This window comes from Triturus cristatus, chromosome 4_1 (genome assembly GCF_964204655.1).
Source record: "Triturus cristatus chromosome 4_1, aTriCri1.1, whole genome shotgun sequence".
Classification (NCBI taxonomy): Eukaryota; Metazoa; Chordata; class Amphibia; order Caudata; family Salamandridae; genus Triturus; species Triturus cristatus.
The window spans coordinates 40,843,107-40,855,669 of record NC_140585.1 but is presented as its reverse complement, the minus strand read 5'-3'; the positions used below and the strand labels follow the sequence as shown (position 1 = coordinate 40,855,669).

Below are 12,563 nucleotides of genomic sequence, written 5' to 3'. Positions count from 1 at the left end.
GAGTGTTCCTTGGGCAAGCATGACATCTAGCAAAGGCGCCATCTTAAAATGTCTTTAAATATGCAAAATAAAGAGACAAAGGAAGCGCTGATCATCGAGTTCACTCACAGTGTAAGCTAAATAGAAAAAGGACAAATTACATGCATCGAAGGACAACGTGAGCGCCATCTTTAAATTACTCCATCGTAGGTATAAATACTCCAATGCTTTCCATTGTGCTAAGTCAATGATTAAAACAGTTCTGAAACTATCAAAGGACACCGTAGGAGCAATCTTAGGAAAACTACTTAGTGCTTTCAAAAACGTCAATTCATTCTACTAAGTCAGTAACTTGTGACAAACCTAAAGCCATCTTTAGAAAAACTCCATAGTGCTTTCCAATATGTCAATTCAGTATACCAATTCATTAAATTGTGAAAAATCTAAACTATCTTTAGTGTTCTTTAAGAAAAGTGATCGAGGAAAAGAAAGAGCTTATAGTAATCTTACCAGAAACAAGAAAAGCATCCGTCTCAAAATTCAGTTGAAAAGTCACCAAAAGTTTCCCAAAAAGCAGAAAGCAATTTTAAATCATAGATGATCATAGTCACAGCCCAGACGGGTGCCAGAAGAATAGTCCCCACATTGAAATATAAGTAGAAGCAGGTAGAGAGAAAAGAGAGTACAGTATCATTCAGTAAGGTGGACTAAACAAGTCATACAATGAAAAGTCCACTAATACGATATCCTAAACTCCAGTAGTCCAATATCAAATTAGAAAGAAAACATCATGTCTACAGAAAGTATGTTACGGGACTTGGTACAATGGGGCAGATCTATGTCGGAGATGCGCCACTTTTACGCCGCCGTTGCGTCACTTTTGTGACGCAGCGGCGGTGTAAACCCTGCGCCACGTTGCGCCATATTTACATCGTGACGCATCTATGGAGATGCGTCACGATGTAAAGCCCTGCGCCACGTAAAACCTGCGTCAGGTTTCACGTGGGCGTGTCGACATAGGGGGGGGGCGTTCCGTCGCAGGAACGCCCCTGAAAAGTGACTCAGTCAAATCTATAAGATTTGACTGAGTCACTTTCCCAACGCTGATGCGCCAAAACCCTGCGCCTGCTTGAAGCAGGCGTAAGGCTTGACGCACCATGTTAGGGATAGGGTTGGTTGGAACAGTGCTGGAGTTGCGTCGCGCTTGCGACGCAACTGAAGCACTGCGCCAACCTTACGCCATTGGATGCGTCACGCATCTGTTTATTCCTGCGCCATGATGCGCCGCATTATAAATGCGGCGCATCATGTGTGGCGCAAGGGTAAACTTGCGTGACGCATCATTCCTGGCGCATCCTTGCTGATTTGCAGGGATGCGCCAGGCAACATAAATCTGCCCCAATGTTTTTTAAATATAACCTTGACATTGTGGGTAAGTTGCTCCTTGGGGGGAAGCGCCTAGGATGTCACTGTAATATGTTGTAATGTAAGGCTTCTCTTTAGAACTGCTTCTTCTGTTTGTGTTTTCCTTGGAAAAGACTAATAAAAATGTTAATAAAAAAAACACCAAAAAAACACACGCGACTGAGCAGGCAGGGTGACAACCGAACAAGGGCGGTCAGCTGCGAGAACCGTTGGAAATGTAAGAATGAACCAAACAAACAGACTAAAATGCACAAATGCTTCCCAAGTAACTGTCCACACCAGCCCGTTTAAGGCGTGAAGGGTGTGGTAAATGACCTTACACATTTTTGCCCTAAGATTTTGTAGAAAGTTTAATTAGATCGAAAGGAATAAAACATTTACCTGATTTCTTCAAAATAAAAAAATACATCATGTCTATACATCTGAGACAAGAATAAACAATAACAGCGTAAGGGTTGAACAGTAGAACAGATTCAAACAGGCAATAAACCCAAATAGTTTTGGAGTACGAGAATACCCTCAAACATCAAGTCCCTAAAAAATACTGTAATTCATTATCGATGTTAAGACCCATTTCTACGGCACGTAGACTTTGTCTTAGTTTGAGCTCTGTTACCACCCCTAGTATCCAGTTTCACAGATTCAATTTCATGGAATTTAAAGGTCAGCTGTTTACCTAGTGCCCCACAGTCAGTCTAGAGTCTAGAATTTGAATACCAGATATCCTATTGTTGTTCATGCTCTGTTCAAGTCAGTGGATACTTCCAAGTAGACGAAACACGTGTTGGCTAGTAGTTCTTTTGCTGTTAAACATAATTTTTAAGTATTTGATTCTGCGATTAAGGGAATTATGTTTAAAAGATTTGGGAGTCGCGAACCAGGCACAGACTGGTTTGCGACAGCTAAAACCTTGTATCGGTATGTTCAGTGGAGTAACTGTTATGCATTTCCTAATTTTGCGAAGCAAACAAAATGTTTACCATTTCGCATTTTTGCAATGTCAAATCGGCAATTTTAATTTAGTGATTCGGAATTTGCATGTTCAAAACATTCGCAATTTTAAATTAGTCACAAAAAAGTCTTTTGAACTTGCAAATTGCCAACATGTTGAAGCAGGTGTTAACCAGGTGCAAACTATAAAAAAGGGGCCCAGAATGCTTAATCTCTTTTCACAATTTCTGCATTATATGCTGTGGTGAGGCAAAGGCACATTTTGACTGCAGTAGAGGCGAAGGCACAGGCAAGAGAGGATTTAAGGTCAGAGTTAGAATCTTTGCAAAACAGTGGAGGGCACTTATACAAAGTACAGGCTTACTAGTAGTGGTATTTTATATTTAATAGTTTAAATGCACCCTTCAGTACAAAGAGACACTTTTGGAGCTCAGGCCATTCCCTCACACATTCAGGTGCTGTATTCTTTGCATTTTTGACATCAGGGCGTTCCATGCCATTGTGGCTGAGGCAAGAGGCATTTCGCAAAGTTCGCTATCTCGGTTTTTGTAGAAATGTTCTCAAAGCCATGTTGCTGAAAATTAATAGTTATATTGTGTTTCCTCATACACCAGTTAACCTACTGCACACCAAGGTTGCATTTTACAGAGTAACTCAGGCAATTGGCTACATTGATGGAACACACATTGTCATTTTGTCACCATTTACATCTGAATTTTTATACAGAAATAGAAATAATTACTGCTCCTTAAATATATAGGTTGTGTGTAATAGTGGGTGTGTAATTACTGACATTGTAGCACGTTAACCTGTCTGCATCCATTACCCCTATATGTTCCGCCACTTTTGTCTGTACACACGTATGGCTACAGGACAGCTTGGAGATGGTTATCTGTTGTGTATGCAATAAAATGTAATTAAAATAAGATGTATATATCTTTGTTTCATGAATGTGATGTGTTTCTTATAATAGTTCATGTGATTTCACATGACCCTGTACATTCACCCATGGATTATGACACCCTTCCTACTTTCTCATTCAGCCAGGCAGCAATAATATAATATAACACACTGCCAGACCAGGTCCATAATTGAGAGGACATTCGGCCTTCTCAAGGACGCGTCAGATGCCTATATAGGAGTGCATGAGCATTGCAATATGCACCAGACATAACTTACACAATCCCTTCAATGTTGTGCTATGTTGCATAATGTAGCAACACAGAGGCCTTCCTTTAGAGATGTTAGAGGACAATAGCAATGATGGTGATATACCTCCATCTCGTGGACAGCCTCAAGATGTGGGTGCCAGCAAAGGTATTGATGGAAGGAATGTTAGAACACAACTCACTGATAACTGCTCTTAAAGCAAATTGTTTTTTATTATTGACATTTTCTACTTGCACAAAGTAGTATTTGTAAATGTTAATCAATATTTATTTATGTTTTTCACAGGTCATTAAAGAACAAAGTTATGTTTTCCTTTGAAGAAATGTTGTTACAATGAAAACGTAGTTATAAGCTTATCATGTACAGATATATTTTTGATATAACTTGTATGGGACAAAAACACAGAGATAATACTGCCTTCCTCTTTATCTCAATTCATTCCTGGAGTTCATGTAGTACCGCATCTTAGAGAACCCTGATCTTGCACTGGCTTGAGGCCTCTTCACTCTCTTCTAGTACATCTTCCTCAGCACTTCTTGTGTGTCTATTTTGCATTTTAACTGGGACAATACTTATTTTTTCTAGGCCTTTAGTAAGATCACCACTAACATGTCCTAGTTCTACTTGTAAATTCAGGGACCTTTGAGATAGAAGACTCTTAGTGGTAGCACGGCCATCTACTGATCTACCAAAACCTCACAGTCAATTAGTTAAATGTTTTTGCTGACATTGGCCATCACTACTGTCAGCATTCATTAATCCACATAGTGTGGATGTGGCCTTTGTTAATGCACTGATTGCTGTACATATAACCTTATGTGATTCACAAATGTGTATGAAACCAGGTGCCATTGTTTCCCCAATGGCACTTAATTTGGTTTGTCTTAGTTGCTGTTTTTGTATTTGCAGCATGCATTTCTCAATATTTTGAAAAGCGCAAGCAGATTGTAATTCAGCTTATTATTTAAGAGACATTGCTACCAGGGGCTTTACATTAGATCCGCGATTTCACAACAATCTGTTTTGCATAATGTGTCTTGTTGAAGGAGTAATATTTCTAATTATCTGGGTAGTTGGATGTATTGGACATCTTAAATGTCCCTGGGATTCATCTCCCACTTCAGATGGTTCTTCTGTTTGTACATTGCTGCTGAGGGTTTTGGCAGCAGATGTTTCACCCAGCTCTACATCATCAATAGTTTCCCCGTTGTCATCTTTATATTCAATTCTCTGGTTCAAGAACATTTTCTGGTGAGAAAGAACTTTTATTTTTTTAGTAACATATACTGTCATAGTTTGATTTCTATATAGTCAAACAACATGATCCAAATAGCATTGGTGTGCAGTTAAGAAAACAAAGATTGACATATTTTAAGAGTAATATACTGTTAGAAATTTCATTAAGTATTGAACTATAAAAGAAATTTAAAAATACATGTTTGTTAAAAGTTATTGCCTTAATATTGCATTTTGGAATTTGTAGTTCTCATTTAGTTAATATTGTTAATGACAACTTTAAACTGAAATTTAAATTTCGAATGATGTTGCACTATATGTCTCACAAACTGAATAAATATTATTAAATAACTACCACACAATTCTTTTTTAATGTGACTCACAATTCTTTTTTTAATGTGACTTTCTACCCTGTGTTTGATGGAGGAAGATTTGATGTGTCGATGACTGTAACTCCCGACACTCTTTCTGGTGCAAAGGTGCTTTCTATCATTTCCTCCTTGGATTTGCAGGGAGGACAGATGAAGAACCACCTCCAGTATGTCAAAGATATTTTACCCAAAAGTTTGTCATAATTGAAGATGCATTCCTAAAAAAGAATCTCATATTCAACATCTGAAAACGACTGCTTTTGTTTGCGCTCTCCAACATCTTTGCTTTTATCCTTATTGGACACTCTAACAACTCTCCAATACTCTCCTGGCCTACAGGGATGTGTGTCTTCAACGGGCTAATCAATCAATGTGAGAGAGGTGAAACTTCCTGGTTATGAGGTCATTAATTGCAGTCTGTGCAACATTCAGAATTTGTAATTCTCCATTTGGGACTACTTCTGATTCGCTAATAAAGATTTGTCATTTTCGATTGTGAATCTGAAGAAATTGCTAATAAACAAAACTAACTTTTCGAGCAAATTATTTACTGATTCAATATTTACAATTCATTATTTCTAGCAAATAACAAATCAGTAAATTACATATAGGAACATAAGGCCCTATGTTTTTGAAAGTGTTTACAGAAAGAAGATGGCTACTTGCAAACAAAACAGTTGCTTGGCTTTTAAGATAGTTTTTATGATTGCCATACTATTAATATTTATCAGTGTACTAGTGAGACTGTATTATCCAGCTAGACATGCCTCCAATGATAAGGATGATGATGTATGTCATAGCTGCTGAAGAAAATGTAGCTTTTAAAATTGCATGAACAGGTTCCCTGCATGCACTTTTCTCTTCTTTGTTTTCCTTTTCATAAAATAGACAAAACGGAATTCAATTTACAGTGTTGTTTTCTTGTACCGAACAAAACTTATTTACTTGTGTGCCTTATGAGGAAGCCATGTTGAGATGTTTATGTATGGTGCAATAATCAAGGCTTTTTTTGCCTAGGCTCTAACGGGAAAGAGACATTCATACATTCTTTATTGTTTAAGATACATAAGCGCACTAACTTTTTCTTTATTTCTTATACATGTAAAAGATATTAAATACATTGCAAAGTAGGTATTTATTATATGTAACTTGTTTAATGCATTTTATGTATTTGAGCAGTCAAAGGTGTATTCACATGTAGCTTTGTTAATCCAGCCCTATAGGGCACTTCACACTATGCTAAGTGTGTGATTTTTCGCTATCTGAATCCTATAAAATGAGCCTTTTCTGGGTGATGTTCTAGAATGTTGTCATTGTTTTAAACTGAGGAATTACTATGTCAGTTTGCTATTTGATTTTATACTTAGGACTTCTGTTTGCTTTCTCAAAGGCAGATTCCACCTTAGTCTGCTTTTCAAACCAAGCAGTGTCCTCATAAGACTACCTGCTTCATCTTTTGGCTCTTTCTTCGGAGGCAGACTTCATACTGATCATCTTGTGGATTTTATATTTAGGCGCTTCCTTTACGTACAAACTGAGTAGATTTATGTGAGTTCTTTGCTGAACTATATTTTGGTTTATGCTAATTCCCTTATGTTATGACCTCTTAAATTGGCCTTAGTTTAATGAAATGAAAATAAAAAATAAAAATAAAATGTATAAAGCGCGACAATCACCTGGCTGTTTCTAGGCGCTAAACAAAAACTGACTAGGCTGCGAAGATCCAGAAAATGGCAGAATTATTTGGAAAACAGCCACGTTTTTAGATCTTTCCTAAACTCTAGTAAGTTTGTTTTGAATTATAGTTCAATCGAAAGAGAATTCCATAGTCTTGATGTGCATAAACTGAAGCCTCTCCCACCCCAGTTTGCGTTCTTAAATCTGGGGACTTCCAGATTACCACTTGTGGATGAGCGCAGTGAGCGCGCTGGGATGTATTGATGAAAATGCTGTATAATGTGGTCTGGGCCAACAGCATGTTGTGCCTTGAAGGCAATACAGAGTGCCTTGAACTGTATATGTTTATCAATGGGAAGCCAGTGTTGTTGAATGAGTGCTTGAGAAACAGAAGTATGTTTTGGAATGCCCAGCAGTAGTCTAGCTGCGGCATTCTGTAGTGTTTGTAGCTTATGTAGAAATCGTTTTTGAATGTTGATAAAAAGTGCAGTGCCATAGTCTATTTTTGGACGAAATCAGAGTCGTGACTACCCTCTTTTGCAGGCGAGGTGGAATGAAAGGTAATACTTTCCTTAAGGTTTTCAAAATGAGGAAACACGAAGAAGTGATATGATTTATTTGTCCTTCAAAAGATAACTGTCATAGTTGTCGGGTCGCATACCTGCAAACCGCTGTGGCTTCCCCCCCGTCAGTCCGATAGCCTGTGAGCGATTCCCGTTTGGCGCGCATGCGCAGGGTTAGGCAGATCAGTTAAAGCACTGCCTCTCCCGAACGAGAACGCTTCGCGTTCTAGTGTTTTATGGTCTGTTCCGTCACATCCGGTGCGTCGCGGTCCTTCACTTCCGCGTCGTCGGCGTCCGGAGTTCTCGGCGGGGCGTTTGCTCCTGTTCTTCAGCCTGTATAGGCGGGATCTTCACCCAAAAAAGCTGTGAGGGTGCAGAAGCCGCAATTAATACGCAGTTACGGTATTCAGCGCTTTGCGCTGCCTTTATGTTCTTTGTATTTTGGGACGAGCAACCAGTGCACTCAAAAAGCTGTGAGGGTGCAGAAACAGCATCCAAGCCGCAGTTACGATATTCAGCGCTTTGCGCTGCCTTTATGTTATATGTGTTTTGGGGCAAGCAACCATTGGTTATTTTTTACATTGCTTGAGCACAGTGGATTTCCTCCTAGAGTGCTAACCTTTGCCAGCCATGATATTTCGTTTATGTAAAGAGGGTGCAAGATGTATTGCAGGTAGGCATTTGACAAAAAGGGGCATATGGAAAACGTCTAATGTTATATGTTATTAACAGATTGTACTTTGCATTTGCAGCCTAGTCAAGATTTGTTCTCATTTTACACCTCCCCGGTAATGCTGGTCCACAAGGGGTACCTAGGTATATATATTTCTGTTGATAGAGTAACACACATTAAGGAAGTTGATAAACGGTAGTCTCTTACTATATTTATTTGCCTTTAGACTGTTTTTGCCTAGTGGATCATTCACAGACCTTCCCTGATACTGAAGTTTCGTCGCAGCACCTGGGTTCACCGAGGAGTGTCTCCCCATCCTTCCCTTGTTTTGTTTCCACTCTTCCCTAGATTACCTAGTGTGGCCTCTTCTCATATAGGCGCAGGAGGTGATTGGGGGAAGTCGTGGAGTTTATCTGCAGTTCCGTGGCGTTCCTGTAGAAACACAGGTGAGATTGTGACAATAACTTAGTATCAATAATCACCCTGAAGTTTTTTGCTTTTTCCCTGGGGGTAGGCAGACTCCCCAGTTCCTGGGGTCACCACTTGTTTGACCAGAAAGAAGGGTTGTTGACAAACAGTAGAACCTCAGTTTTTGAGGAGTATTGTTTCAAGCAGTTACTGCTCAGCCAGTTACTAATATGGAGCATACAGTCATGGACCTGGGCAGCCGTGGATCCATGATTGTTGGTAATGGAGACAACGATTTGTGTGTCATCCGCATATGAAACCAGGGAAAAACAGAAAATGTCATTAAGGCTGCAAGTGGGGTAACATAAAGATTGAACAATGTGGGGTTCAGGATGAGCCCTGAAAGACTCCACAGGGTAATGCAAATGCTGGTGAAGTGACATCACCTAAGGAGACTGAATGCGGACGGTCAAAAAAGAAGTCAGGAACTTGAGTGTGTGATCTTTGATCCCAATTGATTCAAGGCGATCAATGAGAAGAGCATGGTTGACTGTATCATATGCAGCGGATAGATCCAGAAGGATAGGGAATGCATTTCCCTCACTGTCTATCATTTGCCTGATTTCTTCCGTGGCTGTAATCAGTGCCAGTTCGGTACTGTGGTGACTTCAAAAACTGTACTGTGTAAAATCCAGACTCTTGGTTTTTTCTAAGAAGATGGTGTGAGAAAGTGCCATCTTTCTTGCATGGTATGCCCCCACTTTTTGCTAAATTGCTGAATGTACTTTGACTGAGTGTACCCTGGACTCCTGCCAATCAGGTGCCCAGGGCCTATGTTCCTTCCTTAAAACACACAAACTCCAAATTGGCAAACCCTGGCCACATATCAGCCCCTAGTAAATGGTACCCTAGGTACCCAGGGCCTTGTGACCAGGAAAGGCCCCTAAGGGCTGCAGCACTCATTGTGCCACCCTTAGGGGCCCTGTATCCTTACACACACACACTGCATTTGCAGGCTGAGTGTCTGGGTGCAGGACAAAATGAAGAGTCGACATGGCACACATCTCTGTGTGCCATGCCCAACACCCACACTGCCAAGGCATATGTCAGTCACCCCTCTGGCTGGGTGCCTTATGCCCATGGTGTGGGCACAGGAGCAGGAGCCCTGTGCCCCTACAGTACCCAGGTCCATTCCTGGGCACTGTAAGTGCAGTGCTGCCATTTAAGAGTACATGGTGCTGAGAGCTCGTCAAACACGAGCTCCACAGCACCATAATGGCAACACTGAAGACTGGGAAGTTTGGTATCAAACTTCTCAGCACATTAAACCCACACTGATGCCAGTGTGGGATTTAATGTACCAAGCACCCCAGAGGGCATCTTAGAGATGCCCCCTTACAACTAACCTACAATCCACGTCTGCTCTGAGGCTGCCCAGGCTGCCACACAGCAGACACGTTGCTGGACCCCTGGTGAGAAATCTCCTCCCCCAGGATGAGCAAAGGGAAGCTTCAAAGGCATGCCGCCTCTTGGAGTTTCCCCAGGCCACTGCAACCCCCCACTCTGGCGGGAAGCTTGGCCGGAAACCCCATACAAGGACAGGGGATGTGCCAGTCTGCCCACCCCACCCCTCAGGTGGGGGAGGCGAGGTGAAGCACATCTCCGGGCTCTCGCCATCTTGAAGATGGGAGGCCCTACCCTATCAGGATTAGGCTACTGCCCCCCTCCCACAGGAGAGAGGCAGGATAGGGGGTGTACCCACCCCAGGACAAGGACCCATTGGTCCCTGGCCTCACCTACCTGTAACGCCCCTAAATCTAGTATTTAGGGGCACCCTGAACCTTCCTTCCCCAGATCCCAGATTCGAAACTACAAGAAGAGCAAGAAGAAAAAAGACCTGCCCTGCAGCTGCTAAAAAGAGGAAGACACCAACTGCTTTGGCCCCAGCCCTACCGGCCTGTCGACCCTCGAACCTGCTCCTGCTCCAGCGCGGCATCTCTTGTGGCCAGCAACCTCAGAAACCCCGGAGGACCTGGCTACTTTTGAACTCTGATTCCCTGGGACTCCTATGAGTAGAGGCTCTACTCAGAAACTATCTCTAAACCCCTGGCAGCAGCCCGGAACCGCGATCCCAGCCCACTCTGCACCAGCCAAGCCTGGCCGGTGCCGGAGTGAACTAAACCCACGAGGGCGACCCCACGGCGACTGTGACCCCGAGTCCGGCACCCAAGGACCCCCCTCGACAAAATTGAAGACGCCTGCAGCCTCGGAACAGAGTGCCCCCCCCAACCGCGATCAACAGAGGGTAAGATTTCCGACACCAAAAGGCACCCCTGCACGCGGTGCACCACGGCCCCCTGTGCCCAATCCCGGGGTACCTACCTATCCTCCAACTACCCAACTTACCTCTCGAAGTGGTGGTGGCACCTGAAGAGTCCTCGTCCCCGAGCCTGCAGTCTTTTTCCAATCCGGAGATTTCTCATAGAAATCAATTGAGCGCCCGACGGCTCAAAAGCACCCTGCACCCAGCCGCCCGAGTGGCCCTGGCAGTGAAAACTCTACTCTAACCTACTTCCCCACTTGCCCTGAGTAAGTGACCAGGAGCCCAGCTCCCACAGCCGCGTGGCTTGCCAGACAGCAGCCACCAACCCAGGCCCCCCTATCCCTCATAGGATAACATTGGGCCTAACTCTCTCTGCACCCGGCCGTCCTGAAACCGCTGAGGGTGAACTGACTGTACCTACCTAACACTGGGGGACCCCTGAGTCTATGCCCAGAACTTCAACTCTGCCAGTCGAGTACTTACCCTTAAACCGCTAACTTCATTTTCCTCATAGGGTAACATTCACTGGCTTTTTCTTGGAAATTCTTCTAAGTGTGAACTTTTCAAAACTCAAAATATTCACCAAAAATCAGCCGAGTACCAAAAACAAATTTACTCACCTGCTCTTAGGTGAGCTCCCAGTGCTGGATCTTGGTGCCCAGCACTGACGCTGAAAAGTACCCACAACTATACTTACCTTTAACTCATTTTTCTTCCATAGGAAACCATTGACTGCTTTTCTATGAAATTTCTTCTAAGTGTTGATTTCTGCAATTTCTAAATATTCCTCAAAAATCGTATAACATCTGAAAACGTAATTACTTACCTGTTTTGGATAAATGTCCCAGTACTGAGTCTAGACACCCAGTACTGGATTACAAAAGTAACGATAACCTACTGTACCTGTAACTTACATTTCCTTCCATAGGGAATCATTGATTGTTTGCTCTGAAATATTTTCCAAGTGCTCACTTTTGAAATAGCTAAATATTAGTTAAAAATCATTACAGTACCAAAGTCGACTTTTAACAGCTGATTCTGAGAACTGACCCAAGACTGGATCTAGGATCCAAGCCTGGAATTACAAAAGTAATCTACAAAGTAATCTGTTGCATATAATCTGAATTTATCATTGAGCTCAATGTATTGTGTGTAGAAATAGAGTTGTCTACTGCAACTATTTGTAACTGTTTACTAAAAAGTCAATTGCATATACAAAAGTATTATTATGAAACATCTCCTGTCGAGAAAGTATATTTTAATTCCAAGTGTTGGTTCTAAAATAAAACAAGCATATATTTTTTTTTATATACAAACCATTGGCCTAGAGTTCAGTTATTGAGTGTGTGGAACTATTTGCTGACTGAGTGTGTACAACAAATGCTTTACACGTCCTCTGATACTGCCTTACTGCTCGACCAGGCTACCACTTTGGAGAGTAAGGTTATATCTAACTTTAACCTCTGTTAAACCCTTGGGGTCTGTGGACTCTGTACACCCTGTACCTCTTAAGGAACAGTATATACAGAGCCACTTTCTCACAGATGGTTAATTCATTGTTGACGATTTTCTCAACCAGTTTGGTAGGAAATGGTAATCGAGTTATTGGTCGATAGTTTTTGGGGTCACCAATGTCTAAGTTAGCCTTTTTAATGGCAGAATAGACTGTACCTTCCAATCTTTTGAAAAAAAAACCTGCTTTAAAGAGGTTGTTAAAAATGGCCGTGAGGTGTGTGGCTATCACCTCTGGGGCTAAGTGAATTGTTCTGGCTGGACAAGGGTCCTGT

The 12,563-nt window shown here is 42.0% G+C and overlaps 1 protein-coding gene across 9 annotated transcripts in view; it reads left to right on the top strand.

Annotated features, from left to right (window-relative positions):
* Positions 1-12,563, top strand: part of LOC146839410 (membrane-spanning 4-domains subfamily A member 12-like) — a 158,801-nt gene that overhangs the window by 44,873 nt on the left and 101,365 nt on the right. For 3 of the 9 annotated variants that reach the window (XM_085651443.1, XM_085651450.1, XM_085651445.1), the window contains 2 exons: positions 8,125-8,188; positions 8,272-8,491. The exons of 3 other annotated variants lie outside the window; for them this stretch is intronic. The gene's annotated coding sequence lies outside the window, so the exon portion shown is untranslated. The remainder of the gene's footprint in view (positions 1-8,124; positions 8,189-8,271; positions 8,492-12,563) is intronic. 3 more of the 9 variants (XM_085651451.1, XM_085651444.1, XM_085651446.1) reach the window with 2 other exon arrangements.